This window comes from Aethalodelphis obliquidens, unplaced genomic scaffold (assembly GCF_003676395.1).
Source record: "Aethalodelphis obliquidens isolate GAN/ISIS:26980383/991018 unplaced genomic scaffold, ASM367639v1 scaffold23, whole genome shotgun sequence".
NCBI classification, from domain to species: domain Eukaryota; kingdom Metazoa; phylum Chordata; class Mammalia; order Artiodactyla; family Delphinidae; genus Aethalodelphis; species Aethalodelphis obliquidens.
The window spans coordinates 9351474-9375522 of NW_020837967.1; the positions used below are offsets into that span (position 1 = coordinate 9351474).

Below are 24049 nucleotides of genomic sequence, written 5' to 3' on the forward strand. Positions count from 1 at the left end.
AGTGCATATTTCGTCTTCAGTTACGGGGATGCCGACTGTGTTATCCAGCCATGCTCTTGTGAATGGAATTCATTGTCTGTTTATATCAAAAACTGATTAAGTTTAGAACCTGGGCAAGTGTCTTTTGCAAGAGAGGGAGGCAAGATTCTTTATGTTTTCATAGATTGGCCTTACTTTACTTTGGACTGGTAGACTTTTAATTGCTCACCAAAGGTAAATAAGGATAATAGTTAAACTTATACTACCTGCACTTTTCTTTCCATGTGTTTTGTATGAACGCTAGAACAGATAGAAATAATCAACATCCTTCCACTGAAACCAAACACAGTGTGTTGGATTGACCATCAAGTTGGTTATAACAGTTACTTGAACTTTATCTGGAGAACAGGGGCTGAAGGGACCTCAAGGATTGTTATCTTCAGAGATCTGGAAGAGTTGCTATTAGGTGCCCTCTCAGGAAACGAAAAGATTGGTCTTAGTGAGTGTATAGTAGGGATCCTAGGGTCCCTAGTGCCCAAGTTCCAGGACACTAGCTGGAAGAATTCTGCAGCCATTCCTGCCAAGCTTACAGTGAAGAGCTTCTGCTAAACATTCTGTTTAGCATTTGTAATTGTATAATCTTATCATTGAACAATTGTTAAGACTAAGAAGGCCTATTTCAAGAAATTTATAACTTAAAAATCATTTATCTTTCAGGCACATCTATCTAGAAACATTTCAGTTTTTCAAGTGGAAAATTTAGTCTTGTGTGATGTGGTCTTCAGTAGATCTTCACATAGAGATAGGTAATAATATATAAAATAATATATAGAATATAGTTAGATAATTTTTAGAATATATAGTTTATTCTTATAAAATGCATCATTGTCCCCACTTTTCACATTGGTAGCAGTCTGTAGCATTTTGGTAATTTGCTTCTAGATGTTCATAAACTATTTCTGCTTCCACTGTCCCTTGAGAATCTCTCTCTCTCTATATATATATGCACACAGAGAGAGAGAGAGAGAGAGAGAGTGAGTGTGTGTGTATGTATGTATATATGTATGTGTATATATATATATATACACGTCAATTTAACAGTTAACAAATCTGACGATCTATCAGAAACCACAGGGAAAGTATGCCATATAGAGATGTAGAGGACTGAAAGGCACATTGCATGATGGGATATGTATGTGATGCCCAGGGGGTCGTGTATGGTTGCAGACCAATGTTAACCACTTTCTAAAATTGCTTTCTATCACCTGGACAAGGATAATCGTAGTGAGAGCTGGGCACAGTGGAAAATGTTTCCAAGGAAGTGTGGACATTAACAGCCACTGTAAGGTGTTTTAGCTGGACCTTTCCTTGTATCCAGGAGACGTAGGTTGTTTGTGCACATACATGAACAAATATATTTTAAACTGATTTTGTGGAAGTAACTTGATTACTACATGGATACACTACTTAAAAAATCTTACGTACGATTTACTTTGGGCAGTGTTTTTCAAAAGGTGAGGTGTATACCATGTATGGTATATGAAGTAACATGTAGGGGGTGTGCAGGTCATTTTCTTTTCTTTTATTGTATACTAGCTCATTAAGTCCATGCCTTAATGATTATCTTCTTGGCACAAGCTTGTGTTTAAGAAATGGATTGCCTAGTTTTGATTTAAAGAAGATTTTAATGAAACAAGAGTACAAGGATTCATAGGTGCCTGATGTTTGGAAAACAGCGTCTTTATGTGAGTAATTACACCTTAATGTATATAATGAAATACAGAGCTTTTTGCTGTGTTACTGTTGTGGTTTTTTTATTCAGGTGTTTTACAAAGCAAGGTGCACCTTTAATTTAGCTGCACCTTAAAAATGTGTTGGAGGAAAGGCCAGTCCTGTCTTTAGGTTAAGAAGAATTTCAGTGGCTTGCTGCCCATCCATTTATATCTTTTTTTTAAATTTATTTTTTACTTTCTGGCCACGCTGTGTGGCACGTGGGATCCTAGTTCCCCGACCAGGGCTCGAACCCAGGCCCCCTGCATTGGAAGTGTGGAGCCCTAACCACTGGACTGCCAGGGAAGTCCCCCATTTATATCTTTTGACTTCACTGACTCAACAAGATTTTTAAACCACCACCACCCATATTTGGCTGGCTCTGTGTGTTAAAATTTAAATGCTGTTTTCAACTCCAGACATCGCTTTTACCTTGTTTTAATTGAGACAAGGAAGTTACACTTGAAGCATATGTGTTGTCTTGCAGGCATCAGTGGGGAGATATGCAAATATTCAGAGCAAGAAGCTCTGACTTTCATTTGCTAACGTTATTCAGATTTTACGGCCTTGGCAGGCACTGGGTAAATGCGTGTTAAACATTCACTAAATACAAGGTTTGGTGACTATGTGAAAGTTACCCAATACCTATGAGTCATCTTCTACAGTATTAATACCATTCATTCGGAAATAAAACAACAGTAGGTCTGTGCTGGCCAGGCCTCGTGCGAGGTGATGCGAGTTCAGAGTTGAGTTAATATGGCCTAGTCCTTGCCATCAAGGAGTTTATGTTCTTCCTCTTTTCTTTTTTTTTTTTTTGTGGTACGTGGCCCTCTCACTGCTGTGGCCTCTCCCGTTGCGGAGCACAGGCTCCAGACGTGCAGGCTCAGCGGCCATGGCTCACGGGCCCAGCCGCTCCGCGGCATGTGGGATCTTCCCAGACCGGGGCACGAACCCGTGTCCCCTACATCGGCAGGCGGACTTCCAACCATTGCGCCACCAGGGAGGCCCGAACCATGCTCTCTAAACCTCACGGTTCTGTGATAGATGTTTAACTGTATTTTTATTGTTCACAAATCCAGTTTTAGAGAGACCTACTGTGCCCAGGAGCACAATTTCTGGAGCAGATCATTGAGACCAAGTCTAGCATTTTTTTTCCCCCACTTGTGATCTTTTTATTTTTTAATTCTCAAAGGCTTTTTATAGAGATCAAACATTCTGGGGATAGCCTGGCTTTAGAATGATGGCAGGATTTCTTTTCATCCCAGAATACTGATTTAATATTTCCTTTGGAAGAGCCAGACTGAAGATTCGAGATTCCTTGGCAGGAAGAAGTCCTAGAAATAGAATTGCTGTAGAAATTTTGAGAAACAAAGTATCCGATTAGATTGTCTTTTAACCTTTCTGAGCTGTGTTAATTTTATAGTTAATTTTTATCCACGTCTGGCAAAATGTTGCTGAAAATGGTGCTCTTTAACTAATTGGTAAGATTTTACTAGCTCCCTAACTTTGAAAACTTAGAGACATCAAGAACTGCTGTACAGGGCTTCCCTGGTGGCGCAGTGGTTGAGAGTCCGCCTGCCGATGCAGGGGACATGGGTTCGTGCCCCGGTCCGGGAGGATCCCGCATGCCGCGGAGCGGCTGGGCCCGTGAGCCATGGCCGCTGAGCCTGCGCGTCCGGAGCCTGTGCTCCGCAACAGGAGAGACCACAACAGTGAGAGACCCGCGTACCACAAAAAAAAAAAAGAAAGAAAGAAAAAAAAGAACTGCTGTACAAGGCTTGTGTCAAAGTTAGGTGCCCCCGACCCCGCCGCCTCTTTCTCGAGCTCTAAATTTTTTTTCTTACTCAAGAATGTACGGATTGGTTTTTTCTTGCTACGAGATCCAAGATCTTTGGTTTAGAGACCTATTCTCTTAACATTACCTGGTATTAGAATACTATTTTCCAGATTTTATTTAAACATATACTGAAAATAGAAATAATATTCCTATTGTATTTCCTTTTAACTTGTGAAGTGGAGCATGGCATACAAATGGCATTCTCAGTATTTCAAATAATTACCTTCTTACTGTGCAAGTTCTATTCAGCATATAAAACCCATCCAGTTTTGTTGTAGATGCAATCTGATTATTACATGTTGACAAGGTCATATATCTATTAATTGGATTGGAGATGGGATACAAAATTGCTGTAATTATTGTAATTTTCTAGCTAATTGCAGGGTTGGTGGTGAATATTTTACTTCTGCAAAATGAAAAACAGTATTCCATCAGAAGTTGTTTTACGGGGTTTCAGACATTCTGTTTCATATCTTTGGTGCTTTTTGCCCACAAAGTACCTCTTTTGTATCTTTTTTGTGTATCGATCCGCCTCTAAATGTCAGAGCGCTCATTGGCAGCGATCAGTGGAAGCAGCAAAGACAGAGAGCCTGGAGTACTCTCAGCTACCTCTTTGTTCTGGTTGCCACAGTACCTCTATTGTTTATTTATAAATTGGAGTACTCTCCTTTCAGACTTACAGTCAAGGTTGGATGGGTCAGATCCCATTGGAAGAGGACTCCTCTGATCTGCTCTGCTCTCTTGTCACCTGTGCACTCAGAAATACTCCATGAAATGAGCGTTCTTCACTACATTCAGACTGTTTATGTGTTCTTTTTTGGCATGAATAATTAAGTGAATTATTGGTCAGCCCACTTCACATTGTAATATGGGGCTTATGTTGCATGTTCTCTGTCTTTTGTATTTTTTGCTTTATTTAAGCTAAGCTAGCTTCTAAGAGCTGGAAGCCGAATTGACATTTTAAAAATAATGGTGTGTATACAAGGTGAGTGTGTTTGGAGGGTTGCAGGTGGGGGGGCCGGGCTACTGAGGGGGGTGTTGGAAGCTTGCTGCCGAGGATGGTGCGAGCAGACTGATGTTTATTCCCTGCTGGAGTATGAACTGGAGGCGCAGGTGACAATTGCCAGGCCTAATGAGCAATTTGGCAGATAAGACGGGCTGTCAGGCGACAGCAGTTCGGCAGCAGGCACGCTGTCTGCGGACCAAGATGCTTGTTCCAGAGATGGCATTTCAATACCATAAAGAAAGCCTTCTTTTTTGTTGATGGCTGCTATCGCAAAGATGTGTGTTTCATCCTTCAATTTTCCAGTGAAGTAACCAGCAATCAACATATGGTGATTTTGGTTGCAAAATTTTTTTTAATATTTTTTTTTTTGCGGTACGCGGGCCTCTCACTGTTGTGGCCTCTCCCGTTGCGGAGCACAGGCTCCGGACGCGCAGGCTCAGCGGCCATGGCTCACGGGCCCAGCCGCTCCACGGCATGTGGGATCTTCCCGGACCGGGGCATGAACCTGTGTCCCCTGCATCGGCAGGTGGACTCTCAACCACTGTGCCACCAGGGAAGCCCGCAAAATTATTTTTAAACTTGCCTTTTCATGTGGTCATCCATTAAGAAAAATGGGGGGGGGGGAACACAACAAGATATATTTTCCCCACACCAGAACACAAGAAATGTTAGGTTTTAAAATGCTAATAAAATGTATGCAATCAGTTGCTTCGTTGGGCTGAAAAATTTCGTATGTGGTCTTTACATTGGAACTTAACACTCCACAAGGTAACAGTGTAGTCTTTTCATCATACTGTGTCATTTATATCTGCTTCCTTTACCCAAGAATCCTTTCCTTCCACAGAGCACACGAAAATCTAGACATGTGCATGGATTCTCCCCACAGAGGCTATAAGTATACTGTATTGCATAAGGGACGCTGGGGACAGATTTCCACATCTTTGTAGGATGGAGCAGTCCCTTAGGAAACCTCCAGGTCCATCTCCCCTACTTACCATCAGGAAACTGAGGCTCAGTGGAGTGAACTAACACAGTCTGTGCTTATGGCATAACCATCAAGAGGAGTTATTGCCGAAAACGTATGGACACTTACTGTATGTCAGGGTACCATTGTGGCATTTCCAGACACCAGACTTGAAGTCAGAACATCTTTGCACTTCCCGTCTGACACCAGTATTTCCGAGTTATCTTTCTGCAGAATAATCATTTGCTTCCTGCATTGTTCAATTACATCTTTGTGAAGTACTTAATTTAAAAAAATCTCCACACAGATGTATACAGTATTTTACACTTAATAGTGGTGACTGTTGGGCCACTGGGAGGAGGAATATATTTTAGAAACTCTCTGTCCCATGTAATCAGATGGACTTTGGCCTGTAGTTAGCAGGCGGTCCTTGGTCATTGAAAAGGCTTCCTGTAGTGTTCACGGCACCACCTGTGTGAGATCTCCACACCCCAAACCTTATGGAACTGGACTCCTTGTGCACAAAGTCTCTGTATCTGTCACATCTGCTGAAATCTAGGGAAGAGTAGTTTTACAGGTTCCTTCCCCACCCCACTAAGATGTCTCCACTGTCCAGTCACTTCTGTATTTCTCACTTCTTTTTGTCCTTGGCTAGCATATTTTACTTGACCCTGGGGCCTTGCCTTGCAGTCTTGCCTTTGTATGGGGATATATCTTATGTGTCCGATTTTTTTTCTGTTTATCAGGTGCAGAAACGGTTACTGACACTTGAAAATTTGTAAAAGTGACATGGCTATGAATATATTAAGAAAGTACAATTTAAATTGAAGCAAGAAAGCCCATTTTCAAATGGCAATAAGAAGTGCATTACATAGAGAAAATAATTGTATGAAAATGTTTGAGCAGACACGATTAGATTGTAAACAAGCTTTCTTTTTCATTTTCATTCTACATTCTAACCAGGTATCTAGGTTATTTTTTCTATTAGCACATGTCACAGAGAGACCCATATGTGGATTATTTTGTCATCATGAAATCCTGGCAGATAACATCTTCTTTTTTCTTCTTGCTGCTCTTGATACAGATCTCTTGTATAGATCTTCTTGAAACTGTGTTTGCTTATTTATTCTTTCATTGCTTTTAATGTCAGAAGTGGCTTTGCGTTCCTCGTTCTGTTTGCTCCTGTCTCCAGCTAGAGACTGGCTTCATCTCTCAGATTCATTGTGTGAATCTCAAATGGGAAGGGACCGAGAGGCAGCCCTGCAGGGACACAGAGTGCTTGGTAAATGTGCCCCTGAGGTTTTCACCCCTTCTGCCTTTTCTCTGAAATGGACAGCTAGTGGTCCCTGTGATAGCCATGTTTTGAAGAAAAACCACCTTACATCTAAATCAGTGTATTGATTCATTATACTATTTTGTATTTACAAATTTCATTTATATTGATTTATAAATTAACAATTTATTAATTATTATTTATCAATTCATTGCCTACATTTCAGCAAATTGTTTTTCTCCTTAGTAAAGAGCCTGGGCACTGCAGCATGTGCGCATAGCGGCATGAAATCGTGTGCTCCAGGACACACGTGAGAGAGGACAGCGCCTTCTCACAAAGAGATCTCTATCCAGCACTTTCTGTGGCTTAGATTTGATGCTTCCTTTACATATTTCCCTCCAGTTGGCATTTGACAGAATTTAAATAAATCTAGAATTTTTATAACTGCAGAAAAGGGGACTGTGCTTCTGTTACCTCACCTCCTGTTTCTCTCTCTTGGTCTGAAGCATGGTCCAGACCATGGACCTGGCTTATTCTCAGGTACTGTCACACTGCCTGTTCCTTGGTGGAATGCCTTTCCATTTGTATTCTCTCTAAAAGTTGTAGAAAGTTTTCTATCCCTACATTTTTCTACATTACCCTCCCTTTTCTATCTGTTCCGGGGATTAAGCAACCACTATGTGTTATTTTTTTCAACTCTTTCTTACAGAGTTGAGAGTAAATACAGCAATTACAGCAGCTCGTTGCCTGGGCTGCAGTTGTGTTTTGACCGTATTATACGAGCATCGTTTTCTTGTCTTTATAGTGGTACCCTAGTAATAAGTCTTTGTATGTACATATACACATATCTATGGCTGATATTTAGTGAGGTTATATATGGAAGGGGTATAGGAGCAGCATGTACCTTCAGGAAAATAAATCATTTTGTAGAGATAATTCCCATGTTTAAAGATAGAAAATTACAGCCGGAACCGTCTAGGACCAATCATAATATGGAAAGAACAGGAGCCAAAGGGCATTTCAGATTACTACTTCACTCAGCCCATCATCACATTTAATTAAAATGTCAGTTTGTGCCATGGCTGATCCACTGGTTAATTTGTTATTTAGATCAGCTTGAGAAGTGTTTATTTTAAATATAGAATTTGTGTTAATGCATTGGAAAAGAATATTCTCTTGCTTGGCAGAGATGTTGCAGCCTAAAGATTTATGACTTAGAACAACAAAAACCAGCTGGTGATCAGTTTGCATAAAAGTAGGATGGGGGTATCTACTGATGCTGGATAATAACTGTTCTTATGTAATCAGAGTAAGGGGATTTGGGAATGGGAGGCAGAAGCAAGGTCGATGATGAGTCACAGGGGCTTCCCTGGGGGTCCAGTGGTTAACACTCTGCTCCTCCACTGCAGGGGACACAGGTTCGATCCCTGGTCTGGGAACTAAGATCCCGCATGCCACGCGGTGCAGCCAAATAAAGAAAAAAAAGAAAGAAGAAAAGATGAGTCACAAATCATAGAGCAGAACTGCATTGAATCCTGAGAATGGGCCTGTGATATATGGGCGGGGCTTGGGGATCATGTGTCCACTCTGAGGGGCGTGGCAGAGCCAGGTGGGCAGCGGTCTGTCTGGGCTTTGCCCTTGGTGCTTCATCCAGAAAGCTTCCCAGTCTGCCTTCCTCCTTTTTCTCCCTCATCGAAGACATGGCGCCTCTTTTCTTCAAAATTGGGAAATTAGTTTGATCAGAGTTAATACATAAATTTTGAAGAGCAGGGTGTTCATAATTTTCTGTGTGTGTATATGTTATCAGTTTTCCATTCCCGCTATAGCAAGTTACCACAAACTTAGTGCCTTAAAACAATACAATAAGTCAGCGTCTCATGTGGATCTCAATGAGCTAAAGTTCAAGGGTTGGCAGGGCTGTGTTCCTTTTGGAGGCTCCAAGGGAGAATCCCAAAGAAGAGAGAATCCATTTCTTTGCCATTTCCAGCTTCTGGAGGCCACCTGTGTTCCTTGCTTGTGGCCCTTTCTCCATCTTCACCATCGGCAACCTTGCATCCCTTTGACCATTCTTCTGCAGTCACGCCTCCCTCCCTTTCCTTCTGCCCTTCTCTCCCATTTTTAAGGACTCATGTGATTACATTGAGCCCCCTGGAAAATCGAGGATAATCTCCTCACCTCAGTCTTTGCCTTCACTCCACATGTGCAGGCCCTTTTGCATGTCAGGTAACATGGCAGGTTCTTGGGATTAGGATGTGAACGAATCTTTGGGGGCCATTATTCTGCCTACACAATATACAGTATAATATTAATAATGTGAGGTAGTGTGAAAAAAATACCACTTCCATTGCTCTGTGTTTGGGGCATTATCTTCCCTCATCAGGTGACTCTGGATACGACAATCAGTGTCTGACCCAACAACATTTATGTGATGATCATTTTGATGTAAGTACATTGGAAAGGAAAGTAATGAACATTGGGACAAACCATCTCATTAGAAGTATTTCTCTGAGACCATTTCTAATTTAGGTGAGCCAGATAGAGCAATATTTATAAAAACATCACTCTAGCCATTATTATATAATTCTGTTTGCTTGACTTTCATGTAACAATTTGTTTGATATTTATCTCTCTTGCATAATTAAAAAGAATTTTCAGAGTATTGACTTTTATACTCTAAGGGAGAAATTTTGATTAGAAAAATTATGTGCAATTTGTGAATACTGAAAACATCGGGCAGTTTCCTTATCTCCTATGTACTCTCTCTCCTTGCCCAAGCTCTCCTTCTTACCTTCCTCATGACTTATTGTATTTTTAAGCTTTAGTTTAGTTTAGTTATGTTCTAGGCCTTCCCATAAAGTATCTGAACAATGACTTTTAGGTGATTACATAAATTGATGGAGCCTTGTATTAGATGTAATTTTCATTCTTGAACCTCCATCAGTTCGCATTCTTGAGCTCTTTTAGAAGTTTCTAATAATTCTGTTTTGAATGGCGTTAAAGTGAAGACTAGTTCCAATGAGCCTTCATGAACACATTCATCTGAAGACCTTTTTTTTGGTATTCACCTTGTTTCCTTCTTTTGCCTGTAAAGAAGTGCATTGTTGGGCGTTTACCAATCTTTTAAAGAATTAAAAGTTTTCTAAGACAGCACTCTTTCCTCTTTCTGGGTTTCCTTATATGCTGCTTTATTTTGTAGCTGCTTCATGTACCTCTCTGGCAGTTCAGTTTCTGAATAATGGAATGTGATAAAAGACTTCATATCTGTGAACATAAAATTGCAACAGATCCAAGTTCAAATGTGTACTTGATCTTTAAATTTTATATACCAGGGTGCTAACATTCCTTTAATAGGAATTTTCTTTTACACTGAAGAAATGTTTTATAATATTTTCCACTGAACACAATTTTATATATATTTCAATTTTCGTACATTCTGCAAGATTGTAAATTTAAAAGGCAGCCTCGCAAACAACCTTCTACATCTATATCCTCAATTGGATATGCTTGATTCGGGGCCAGTGCAATACTCTTATTAGTGAAGAAAATTGAGACCCTTAATTAGAAAAAATGTCTCCTGAAACCACATCTAAAATGACTGCTCTCTGATCGATGATTACGTCATCCATCTTCATTCACTTCCTTTATTATCAAGACATACTGAATCGCTGCATTTTTGTTAAGGTCCTAATATAAGACTTAATTGTGTCAGAGGAGAAGTTTGGTTTAGCTATCAATGGTTTCGTAGTTGTGGTGGTTATCCCTTACCAACTTTAAAGACAGAGTATATACTTAGAGGGGGAAAAAAACAGTTTTGAACTATAAATAAATTGAGTAACTACTGCTGACACAGTTTTATTCTCTGGAACTTGGCTGTTGTAGACCTTGATTCCTGTTTACTTATTTACAATGAATGATGCTTCACCATCATGGGTAACACAAATGCTGATGCATGCAATCTACTTTCTTATGCAAGAGTCAGGACTGTCATGATAGTGGTGTACTAAACATGTCTGGAAAAGGTGTGCGTGCGTGTGTGATTTGCAGTGATTCCTTGCCTTTATTTTCGTATATTTCCTAAGTATTGTCTTTTTTTACTGACTGAAAACTGAGTTTTTTGATATGAGCTTTTTAACTTAAAATTTCCATAGCAATACTAAAGATTATTACATGACGTGAAGGTATTGCTCATAAAACTAATGGGGCAGTTTTTTTCTGTATGATGAATATATTACGTTTCTAAATAAATGAAATGTTACGTTTTCTAGATATTTTTCTTCATTTACTTTCATAAACTCTGTCCTTGAAATAAGTACACATCACACACATGCCGCACACCCAGATGGATTTTTAAGGAAGTTATTAATCAGATGAAGCTAATGAATAGTGAAGACTCTCTACCCTGCATCTGATTGCTTTTTATAATTTGCTTTCAGTTCCTATGGGTTCTAAGCTTCAAGTTTTTATGCTCCTCATATTTGAAAATTTTGTGTTTTTTCTGTCAGCTCATCTGCTAATCTTATTGGTAACTATTATATTTTTGAGCATTTTCTCACAATAAATGTTAAGACATCAAAATAATATAAGGATATTTTTCACATTTCTCTACCATTACTTATTGTCTATCACTCCATTGCTCCTTGAAAAGATTTACTAGGTGTTTGGTGGGAAAATGCAGCTGCTTTATATCTGTACCTTGATTATCATCAAATATGCTTCATCCTTCTGAAAAATGGAAGAAATCAAACTACAGTAGTACTTGTCACTTAACCTTTTAAAAGTCAAGGCACATCTGAGTAAATGGGTTCAGGGTCACATCTAGACCCACTAATCATGTTGTTAAATTTCATGTTGCATCTTAGACCTTTAATTTGTGAGAAACAGCACTTTAGGAGGCTTGACTTAGCAGATCTTTTTGGTGAAACTGAGCCTCTTCTGAATAAATGTGGTATTGATATAAAGTCAGCACAGCCTGTTCAGAGGAGATCCATTCATTCAGATGAATCTCCTCATCTGTTGCACAGAAAATATTAAAGAAACCATCGTGATGAATATGCAACTTTACACAGCTTTCCTTTTTAAAAAATTTAACCCTGATTTGGGGAAAAGAGTATTATTCAGTATCATTACATTGCATATTTTCACTTGTCTTTATAATTTTTTCCTTTGCAAGGTCACTTGTCTTCTGTTCATTTTTTTTGTTTTTTTTTTTTTTTTGCGGTACACGGGCCTCTCACTGCTGTGGCCTCTCCCGTCGCGGAGCACAGGCTCTGGACGCGCAGGCTCAGCGGCCATGGCTCACGGGCCCAGCTGCTCCGCGGCATGTGGGATCTTCCCGAACCGGGGCACGAACCCGCGTCCCCTGCATCGGCAGGCAGACTCCCAACCACTGCGCCACCAGGGAAGCCCTGTTCAATTTTTTAATTGTAGAAAACTTCAAGCATATACAAGATTAAAGAGAATAGTGTAAAGAAATGCCATGCCCAACTATCAGTTCTAACAATTATCAATTTATGGCCAATCTTGTTTCATCTATACTTCCCCAAATGGGATTATTTCAAAGTAAATTCCAGACCTTATATCATTTCTTCTGAAAACATTTCAGTACTGTATATATTTCTACAAAGTAAAACTTTAAATATATAACCCCATACAATACTTTCTTAATGCTATGTGATGTAATATTATTATTAAAATTACTCCATTTTGTAAATGTGGTTTCATATTTGGTTTCTTTAAATCAGCATCCAAAGAAAATCTACACACTGCATTTGATTGATATGTTTCTTTTAGTCTATAAGTTCCTCTTTCTCTGTGTGTGTCTGCATGTGTCTATATATGGGTATGAGTATATGTATGCATACACACACACACATACACACATTGCAATTTACTCATTGAAATTGGACTGATTTTCTGGTAGTTTTCCTCTGTCTGGAGCTGAATCCATCCCTGTGGCATCTACTATGTTCTTACATACCCTGTGTTTCTTATAAACTGGTAGTTATTAGATATAGAGTCTTGATTTGATTCTGGTCTGAGTCTTTGACAACAGTATCTCTAGGTGGTATTGTACAGTTCACTGAAGAGACAAATGAAGTCTGGTTGTTTCTCATTGTGCGATATTTAGCAGCATTGGTGATTATTGCCTAGATCCATTATTATTTTTTTTAATGCTTGCAGCATGTTGATATTCCAGTTCTTTTGTTTATTGACCACATAATTTCTCTAAAGATAATTTATTTATTTTTTTGTCAACTAGTTTGTTACCCTGAGATACCTTTGTATAGGAAGAACAGACCACATGCCCAATTCTGTCTTTTTATCAGTTTTCATGATAATGAGTTTGTTTTCTTGGCTAGCATCTCCTGGTTTCACTTTTCCTTTTTCCCTCTTTAAAAAAGTCAGTAAGAACTCATAAACATTAGTATAGTTGTTATTTCAGTCTATTGCATTATTGTTCTTATTGCTGCTCAGATCATCCATGTTCGTGGCAGTGGGACCTCTCTAAACTGGCTCCTGAGTGTTCTTGATAACAGCATCCTTGCTTTCTGCCATGAACTGTGTTCCATGCTCATCTTATATATTTTCTGCCCCACATCTGGAATCAGTCGCTTCCCAAAGCAGTCTTGTCTGTTAATGGGAAGAGGTATTCAGAGACTGCTATTTGGGTACATTGATTTTATTTTGCTAAGCCTAAAAGTAAGTTAAAATTAAGAGCACCCTGGTCAGGCTTCCCTGGTGGTGTAGTCGTTAAGAATCCACCTGCCAATGCCGGGGACACGGGTTCGAGCCCTGGTCTGGGAGGATCCCACATGCCACGGAGTAACTAAGCCCGTGCACCACAACTACTGAACCCACGTGCCACAACTACTGAAGCCCGCACACCTAGAGCCCGTGCTCCACAACAAGAGAAGCCACCACAATGAGAAACCCGCGCACCACAACGAAGAGTAGCCCCCGGTCGCCACAACTAGAGAAAGCCCGCACACGGCAACGAAGACCCAACACAGCCAAAAATAAGTAAATAAAATAAATAAATTAAAATAAAAAAAGAGCATCCTGGTGTATTTTCAAAGTGATGCCTGAAAGTGTAGTGAATCTACTCTTGATTATTTGAGAGATGAATCTTTCTAGGGGCACTAATCTGCATGGGTTCTTCCTGTCAATTCCAAGTTTCCTTAATTTGAATTCTGATGAAGTTTTTAGGCAACTATAAGACTAGTGTTGGGAGTTCCCTGGCGGTCCAGTGGTTAGGACTCGGCACCGTCACTGCTGGGGCTCGGGTTCAATCCCTGGTCAGGGAACTGAGATCCTGTAAGCCACGTGGTGCAGCGACACACACACACACACACACACACACACACAAAGACTAGTGTTTCCGTGGGCACTATGACTGTGAGTGTGATGAGGTCGTCCTGGGCAGATGTCAGAAGCACTGATGGACATTCTGCTTGGCTGTCAGTAGATGCCAGAACACAGAGCTGCCAGCATGCGGGTATTGGTAGGAATCCCTCAAAGGAATAAAGGAATCCAGGGTGTTTTTATAACGGCTTGCAGCCAGTGGTTTAGGGCTTTGTTGTTGTTCTATTAGTGAAGAAGAACTGGCATCTCAGTTAGTGAGCTTGGCATTTATATGTGCCCCTGGTGAAGCTGAGTGGCCAGGGCACTGTCTCTAGTGGACACCGTGGGGGCATTTGGTCACGGCCGGAGCTGCCGGGGTCTTTAAGGGTCTGTGCGAACTGGCTGTCCCTAGTGCCGTTGGCCCCAGCTCCTGAAGCCTCACCAAGCCTTGCAACTTGATGAGTCGCATTTCACCTTCCAAGGCTGGTGTCGGTGGCGGTCTGTGCAGCTGGGTCATGATCAGGGACGTGGGGACACAGAATACTGAAGCTTTGCATACATCTGTATTGTCTCGTAGTTTAGAATTTACCATTTCTTGTATATATATATATTTTAATCTGATGGAGGCATTTTTGTCTTTATTTTTTTAACATCTTTATTGGAGGCTTGTATGTGTTTAATAATGCTTCTGTTAGTTGAGCGTGCGTTTAAATGATAAATAAATAAAAAACGATACTGCGGCATGCTGAAGAAGGTTTTTGCTATTAGTGCTCTGTTATCAGGAAAGTAAAGCTCCCGGGCCTGTCTCTGGCCCGTCTCTCTGTGTCCTCTCTTGGGCAGCCCTGGAGTCCGTTCTGCTCATAGCAGGAGTGACTGTTGAGAAACCCACATCTCTTCCTTCTGCCCCAGTGCTTCAAAACTTTCCTTAGCTTCCCAATATTTTTTAATACAGTTAATATTGGTAAGTTTTGGTAAGGTTTGCAAGAACTCTTTTGCTTCTGTCTTTTCTACCCTGTGCTCAGCTCCCTTGCTTGAGTTTCTTGGGCGGGTCTCAGGCTCCGAGCACCCTGTTTCCCTCTGAGTGTGGTAAAGCTGCTTCTCTGTCCTCACTGCCCACCTGCCTCACCTCAGCTTATCCCTCACGGCACTGCTCAAGCGACAGTCTCTCTGGTGGGTCTTTCCTGACTGCACAGACTTGCTGTGTGGTCCTGAAGTGCCTTGTGCTTTTGGTGACTCCAAGGGAATAGGGGATTTGTCTCCACATCCACTGGTGTGCTGGTAACTGTTTAACAGCTGAATCTCTGAAACCAAAAAAGACCTGGCTTGTAGCATTTGCCCGTTTCCATGGTTTCTTACGGTGGCCAATTTCAAGTTCCCAATATCATGTCACTGAACACAAAATTGGAGAGAAATGCGCCATTGTAGTGTTTCCACCACGTGGATGCAATTGATGCATCACGAGTATATGTAACAACACGTAGTGAAGGAGCTGGGAAGCGCTGTGTTTTGAGTATTATCTTTGTTTTTAATATAATCTATTTAATTATACGTTTATATAATTTAAATTTTAATAATGGTTCTGTTTAACGACCAACTCTCAAAAATTTCTGAAAACTTCAGCTTTTCTCCTAAGATGTTTGAGCCAGCTCTGGAGCTCACCTGTGTGAAGCACAAACAAGTCACATGTTTTGAATTGATTAAAAACAGTGGAATAAGGCAAGTTTGGTAGGTATTTACTGCAGGCAATTCCAATTGTGAGGGGCCTGGAGCAATTTTGGGACGAGTCAGTGGAGGAGGAAGAGAGAATGTTACAGGTAAATCAATCTGTAGATTAGCAACATTTAGACACTGGCTGAATTGGGGAAAGGAGGGAAAGAGAATGTTCATATTTGACCATGTTTGTACTAAAAAATGTGTATAGCCTCCCTCCCCCATAGCGGGAGGATATGATCTTTCATATCATACCTATGTCTGTAGTGTGAAATGGTAAAGATGAACCTGAGCTATGACTGTCTATCTTCGCAAACCCTTTGTGATGATTACCCTTTCCGGGATGTGCAGTAGCATAGCTGGCAATGCACACCCAGTGGTACACAGCAGCCCACTCAAGTTTTAGCCGGATGAGAAGTAAAGGTAGGGTTCTTTTCCTGCTTGCTCTTTTCTAGTCACTTAGCTGTCATAGAAACATAGTTGGTTTTTTTTTTTTCTTTTTCTTTTCTTTTTTTTTGCGGTACGCGGGCCTCTCACTGTTGTGGCCTCTCCCGTTGCGGAGCGCAAGCTCAGTGGCCATGGCTCACGGGCCCAGCCGCTCCGCGGCATGTGGGATCCTCCCGGACCGGGGCACGAACCCGCGTCCCCTGCATCGGCAGACGGACTCTCAACCACTGGGCCACCAGGGAAGCCCCAACATATTTGATTTTTATTTTAGATATTTTAATTCAGTTAATGTGTTTTGACATGGAGCTAGCTCTCTGATAGCCAGTTTATTCTTAATGAATCTTATGATTAATTTGTAAAGATACTGCATACTATTTCTTTTCAATAGGAGTTTCCCTTTTCTCTTGTTAGAAATGCAAGCACAAAAAGATTGTGGTTTGTCAAATCATTGTTTAATCTCTTGTAAAGATCCTACACTTAGGTCATTATCGTCTTTACCCATAATTTGCTTTAGAGCATATGAGATTTTTTGAAATTTGAGGTTTCAAAGGTTTGATGTTACTTTTTTTTTCTTCATAAAGGAAGACCAGTGTTCAGTCCCAGGCCTCTTGTGAAATGTGTGATGTATAATCTGAATACTGTTGCTTGGAATAAATAAATGCCAATTAACTAATTTCTTCAACATATACTTTTGAGTATATTAAGTTCTAGACGTGTTAGAATGAATCGGTTGTATATATCCTGTTAATTTTGATACTTTAAAGCTTACCATCCTTTATATAAATATATTGTTGATACTGTATAGACCCAATAATGTTAGATATGTGCTCTGATTATCTAGTAGACATGGATTTATGTTGGTCTCTAAAATAACAATAAAAACAATAATTAGAAAATAAAAATAGAGAATTGTGAAAAAGGAAACTGTAAGTTGAAAACTAAGACAAAGGAAAAGAAAATTTTATCTCTATGTAATGTATGTCTGTACCATCTATCACATAGTATACATTTAAGTCCACAAAACTTTGGGCTAGCTCCCTGGCACTCATGTGAAAAGGGAAGCAAGATCAATCTTTTAACATTTCCTTCCTTTTCAAACTTCCTGACCAAATACAGGCTTTGTCAGCCTCCTCGCAGACGTGCACATAATTTCAGTCCGTCTACCTATGAGGTTCTTTTAGCACTTACTCTTTTCATTTTTCTTTTAATGGCCATAGTGTTTAAATTTTCTTTCAGTTGATCTTACACATATCACGTATGAAGGAGCTTATTTCTATGGAGGTATATTGATACTCAGTATTCTGAAGAGTGAACAGGAAAAGAATCTAGAGAGTAAGATGAAAAGCCAAAAGAAAAGCCAATGTAAGTGAATGGAGGCAATTCCAGAGGAGCATGATGGCATTAAACGGGATCTAATAAAGTTCAAGGGCTCTGGGGAATGGATTATAATGTATTAATCTGGCTTTGTTGGATAGACAAGATAGAAAAAGAGAAAACAGTGAACATATTCTTGTTTGGAAGCCCCATTTTGCTATTCATTCCCTTAATTTACCAATCACTGAAAGGTGAATTATCAGAAAAACACTTCTGGGACATTTGCCTGCAACTACTAAATTGGTAGTTTTGCCTGAATTACTTGATCAATTCAACCTAAGTTCCAATTGACTAAACGATTGGCTGGAAAGACTCTTTTGGTGAAAATATAGACTATTTCACAAGCTTGTAGTGGCACATTGTGTGAAAATATAAATTACGAGCATCCAGCACATTTCTGTTAATCCAAGTAAATGTTCCTGACTTAGATATGAGAGCAAATGCCATCATGGTTACAAAAGCTGATGTAAAATGTAGACATTTTAATACCCGTGAAGTGGGACATTTATAATATTATTTTCTAAAGGTTAACTGTCAACGTTTAGATCCTATGAAGAAAAAGTTTTAAAATGGCTTAGAATATAGTGTTTGTTTTGTTTCAATGTTTTTAGACAAAAGAGCCCTTCTATACTTTATTTCTAAAAGTCAAAAGCTGTTAGAGCCAGAAAGGTTTTTGAGTTTGAATCCAAGCCCTTCTTGTTATAGATGAGGAAACAGAAGCCTGGTGAGAATATGGACAACCCAGTGCTATTTTAATCTGTGTTGTGAAGTGTGTGGTTTACTTTTGTGTGTGTGTGTGTGTGTGTGTGTGTGTGTGTGGTTTACTTTTGAAGTAAGACCGAAGCATGTATGAGCATGTCTTTGTAACAGAGGATGCCCAGACGCACCCTGTATCCTGTGCTACCCCGTCATCCTGGTGACTCTCTTTTGTACGTTGAATCAGCAGATAGTCACATTTGTGGAGAAAAGTAAGAGGCATATTAAAAATCTATACTAATGTAGATAGATTTTGTAAAATCAAACAAGATTGATTACCATCCCTACTTAATTCAGAGCAAAGGAAAGGAAACTAATTTTTCTATTTCTCCACACCTCGTTTGCCATAATGAAAATGGCATTCTGCTTTGAATCGTTTTCAGTGAAATGATTTTCAATATTGTTGTCTTTGTGGCATTTTGACAATTAAAATCTATTTCTCAAGCCCACTGGAAATGCTTCAATGCTTTTCCTTCTTTTCATTTTTTCCACTGGTCGTATCTGTGCTTGTTGCCTAGGAAACTACTATTGGGTTGAATTCTCTTTGCTTGCTTGTCAGGCTGTCAGAGTTATGGGTAAAGTTCGTGGCTTTATAGTTGTAAAAATGCTTCTTAAATATTAGAAATGTGTTATCTATATTAAAGTGCTTTATCTCCTCAGTTAAAAAGCAGCCAAGCAGTTGCTTGGTTTTCTTAAAATAATATTCCCTCCCCCAATTATTACTGGAAGTTTCTATGTTGTGTACAGATTTGCAGTAGGATTTGAATTGTCACAGTGGGTTCATTCCAAATATAGCACTTTAATAAAAAATTTCTTCTGTAAATATTTGTTTTGTTTCTTTGGGGAGTCATGGACATGTATTATGATTCCCAAAATGTGCAAATGCACACATGAAAATATTACATAAAAAAGTCCAATGAAATCTTAGAAAATGTAGGTTATTTTCCTTATATCAAATAAGTTGGAAAATTGTTCTCTCTATATAATGTTTTCTAATTAAAGTTAAAAAGAAGCAGGACTGCCTTATGTCTTATCCTTTCTTAGTGATTAAAAGTTAATAAAACTGAGAGTGTAGAACTAATGATTAATTATATTTTTGCTAAGCTAAATTCAGTGTCTGACAAAATTGTTTATATATAAAAAAATTTCAGTGACGTGTATTTTGTGCACCGTGGTAGCCACTAACCCCATGCAGCTGTTGAGTCCTTGAAATGAGGCAGGGGAGACCCAGGAACGGGATTTAAGAGGCCGGGGTGGCTAATGGCTACTTACTGGGCAGCACAGATAGGGGCCTTGCTACTCCAAGGCACCACCCGGGGGCTTGTTAGAGATGCGGCCTCTCAGGCCCCACCCTGGACCTACTGAATCAGAATCTGTATTTTTAACAAAATCTCTTAGGATGGATGTGCAGTGCGTTCCAGCCTAGAGCAGTGATTCCCCGCCTTGGTTGCAGTTACAGTTGCCTGGAGAGCTTGTAAAAATAACGCCCGACCCTCATCCTAGACCCAAATTTCACGATTTCTGGGTGGGCGGCCCAGGAATCAGCATTTTCCAGGATAGTCCCAGATCATTCTAATGACTAGTGAGGATTTGGAGCCACAGATGTAACTCAAAGAATGTACGAACGAGTGCGAGGTGGAGACGGGAAAACCTTAGTACTGACCTGGATTTCCGACCTTTTACTAAGGTCAGATAAAGGAGGGCTGCAGGTGAGAGAAAGAGAGTTAGCCCTTATTGAGTGAGCCCTTATTAAGTTAGCCCTTAATTCCAGGCATTATTATCCTAAATTGAGTATGTACTTGACTGAAAAGACTCTTTTGGTGAATATATAGCCTATTTCACAAGATTGTAGTGACATACTGTGAACATACAGATTGAACCTGTTAATCCAGATAAATGTTCCCTACGTAGATATGAAGTATGAAGTGTTTAGTTTTACAAACACACACACACACACACATTCTCCATGAGGTCCCCCCTTCACTGTGCCACTCCTCATTCCTCCCCACAAATCCCCTAAGAATAAAATGAATTGTGATGAAGTTAAAAGCATCATTTGTTTGCCAGTCCTAGCTAAAGGGAACCTGTTTCATTCTGAAGTTCTTTCATGACCTGTTCTTTTCACCTGTGGAAAGGATCACAAAGGTCCAAACATCAGGTGAGCCATTGGCTCAGTGACAGTGATGTTTCTGCAGCTCTGAGGTTCGGTGTGAGTGAGTGAGTGCAGCTCACATGCATTTGCTGCTGTCCTGCCTCGGGTGAGACCACGATGGTAGAGGTTGGTGAGGAAGGTGTGAATAACTCAGAGCCTGATCCTTCCGTTCTTGGGGTTGCAGGATTCCGTGCTTCCTGGGGAGGGGCATGCTCTCTGTGGCCTGACGATCAAGGCTTGGATTTGTCTCCACCACTTACTGATAGGTTAACTTCAGCTAAGATATCTTAACCCTGTAACACCAGTCTCCCTACCTATAAGATGGCAGTAATAATGTAACCTGTTTTGTAGCCTTGTTCTGAGGAGATGATCAATTAATGCAATAAGGTTCTTAGCACATGCATGACCCATAGTAAATGATCAACGAATGTTAGTGATTACAGACTTAATTGGCTTGTTATAAATGATCAGGACGTATTTGCTTTACATGGCTCTTTCCTCAAGGAGAAGGGGGAATGGATTATATTAGCAATGAGAGACCTCTGCACTTCGAAGGTAACACAAACAGACATGCGGCCATATGTTTTGGAACCATCCAGTCTTATTGCCGCCTTGTAGCGGCCAGGGCCAAATGGCTTTATGAATAGCCAGGGTGTACAAGGAATTAATTTGAAACTGGAACACTCAGGACAGGAAAGTGGATAATGAGCTATTCAAAAGCTTTTGCAGTGCTGCCTTCAGACTCCTCCGGCATAAACTAGCATTTCTCCACTTTCTGCAGCCCTGATGTCTTCCTCGGCTTCATTTTACTTTACAGTACTGATCACCTCGTGACATCATCTGCACTTATTTGTTTATCCATTGTTCTCATCCTCTCAGTGAGGGAAATGTACAAGGGATCTCTCTGGTGACCTACATCACCAGAATGTACAGTCCTCGAGGGATCACTTAATGGCAGCAACTAGAAGAGTGCCTAGCACACGGTAGGTGCCCAGTAGATATTTGTATTGAGTGAATGACTTCTGATACATTCTTGTATAGCTTTTAGTACCATGAAGATTCAAGTTCAAGATGAAGAGTCTATATATGAGCAAAATGAAGTGTAGAGACTCTAGTGGAAGTTTAACACCTGAGAGCTAAGAAAGGCCTTGCCATTGTGAAGTAGCTGATGATGTTTAATGTGCTAGTGAACTAATTATAAAGTCTAGTACAGTAGAGGACCTTCAGATGTACATCCTTATGTAACAGAAAATTGGCTCGTGAAATTAGGGAAAAGCTGGTCCCTAGTTAGGAGAAAAATATTACACTTTCGTATAGTATTATGAAATAAAGGAATGGGAGAATAATGCTAATCAAAAGTTAACTTGACAGTTACTGAGGTACTTGAATCCTTAATAAAATAATAGAAGACAAATGTCAAAGGAGAAAGGGCATTGAGCATTTAGAGAATATCTCCAATGCAATCAATAGTCAACAATTTTGAAAGACAGATGACTTGTCAGATGAAGTTGATAATTTCAAAACTTCATTTACATGATTGTTGAACTAAATTGGTACAGTGAAAGTGATATAAAGGATTTGATATGGATAAACATATAAAATTTTATGTGAAGAATTAATGTAGATTTGCTTGTACTCAAATATTCCCTTCGGAGAGCACACTGCGTGAAGAACAATAGTGCAAAGTTAATAATAAAAAATTAGTAGAATGTTGTTGAGATTCTTGGCCAGAGAGAGTTTATCACCAATATGTCAATTAACAATTCTTTGAGCTTCTCCCAGGAGAAACGCCCCCCCTCCCCGCCGCCTTTTTTTTTGGTCTCCTCTGGCCATCTAATATCTGTAATTGTTTTTTCTTTGCTAAAAAGGTAGCCCTTATAATACTTGAGACAATCAATGTGAAAAGGATGGAGGTGGATGGATAGTCACATTCGTTCATCTCTTTTATTTATACAACAACATTTTAGCAAACATTTGCTGGGGTGGAACCTCTAAGATTAATGAGGGAGACAGATGGGAGAGTACTGGTTCTAATCAGTGAAATTAACACAAGGAGTGGTGTCACTTATGCTTTCAGAACCATGGGTACTCCTTAGAGAAGGTGGTACCTTCCAGGCTGACCTTAGAGTGGTGAAGATGGAGTGGAATGGGGAGGAAAGGACGAGGTCTGGAGGAGTATGTGGCCTCTGGTCACTTCAGAGCGTTCCAGCTGGATCTGAGTGTAGGGTGGAGAGGTGCTACTCTGATCACGGGGGTAGGTGCCAGGGCTTAATCTGATGTCCTGTGACCCGACTGTACCAACCGTTCTGAGTCATGACATCTGACGTGTGGTTTAGCAAAGGTGTTATGGGTGTTCTGTAAGGGATGCATCCAGGTGGCCAGGCTGGAGGGAAGGCACACACGAGGTGATGAGAGTGCACCAGAAGTCTTCAGCGCAGCTCAAGAAAGTTTCAGCATAGTGCAGTCCTGCTACGTGGAATCCTAAAGTGTGGTGGTGGACGCTAGAAAGGCTGAATTTCATCTTCCATGACCTGAGATCTATGGAATCGTCTTAACAAGATCCCCTGGCACGTTGCGTACACATTAAAGTGTGAGAATTTCTGACTTATAAGACCCTGCTTGGCTCATCCAGGGCTCCCTCCCTGGCATTCACTTTCTACATCACTTCTTTAACTCTACCCTTTAGCCACACGGAATTGCTTGCAGTCCTTTTAATTCTGTAGAACTTAAGCGTCTGGCCTCTGCCCCTGTTTTCTCTGTTTTCTCTGGCTGCATGTTTTCTTCCTTTCTGTCCACCCCACTGGTCAAACACCACCATCACCACAACCAAACAAAACCCAAAACGCACAAACCCAAACCTTCAGCATTGATGTCTTATTCATTCACTTCTTCGATGATTCAGCACTTGTTCAGGGTGACCCCCTGGGGAGTGTGATGGTGACAAGTGCAGTGTTATTCTCTAGGAGCTGTGTGCTCGGGGGAGGCGGATCCCCAAACCCAGGATGACAGCGCGGCAGATACGCTGGTGGGATCAGGCCATAAGAGGAGCCCCTTGTAGAAGTGGTCAGGGCTTCCTAAGAGAGGAGACCCCAGGAGTGTGAAAGGACAGCAGGGAGAATTTAGCCGTCCCTTCTGTCGTGAAGTCTTCGAGGATGCTCTCGGAAAGGTACCCGCTTAGGTGTTCTGGTGGCTCTTGGCTTTCCTCCTGAAGCATCATGATCACACTGCGCGGGGCTGGGTGATTCGTCTGCCTTTTCCACCGCGCTGCAGCCTCCACGAAGGCAGAGGCCATGTCTGTGCCACACCCTGAGCTCCCCAGAGACTGGGGCTCAAAAGTACCCGCTGATGAAGAGAGGGAGGTTTCTGGTTCTGTATCGGTGGGCTGGTGGGGAGGAAGCCACATAATAGTGGGTTAAAGGAAAAGGGAGGGATGAAGCAGT

General features: G+C 40.6%; 1 protein-coding gene across 21 annotated transcripts in view; it reads left to right on the forward strand.

The window, feature by feature from the left end:
• The window catches only part of PARD3 (par-3 family cell polarity regulator), a 673340-nt gene that overhangs the window by 251648 nt on the left and 397643 nt on the right, over nucleotides 1–24049 (forward strand). The window lies entirely within an intron of this gene.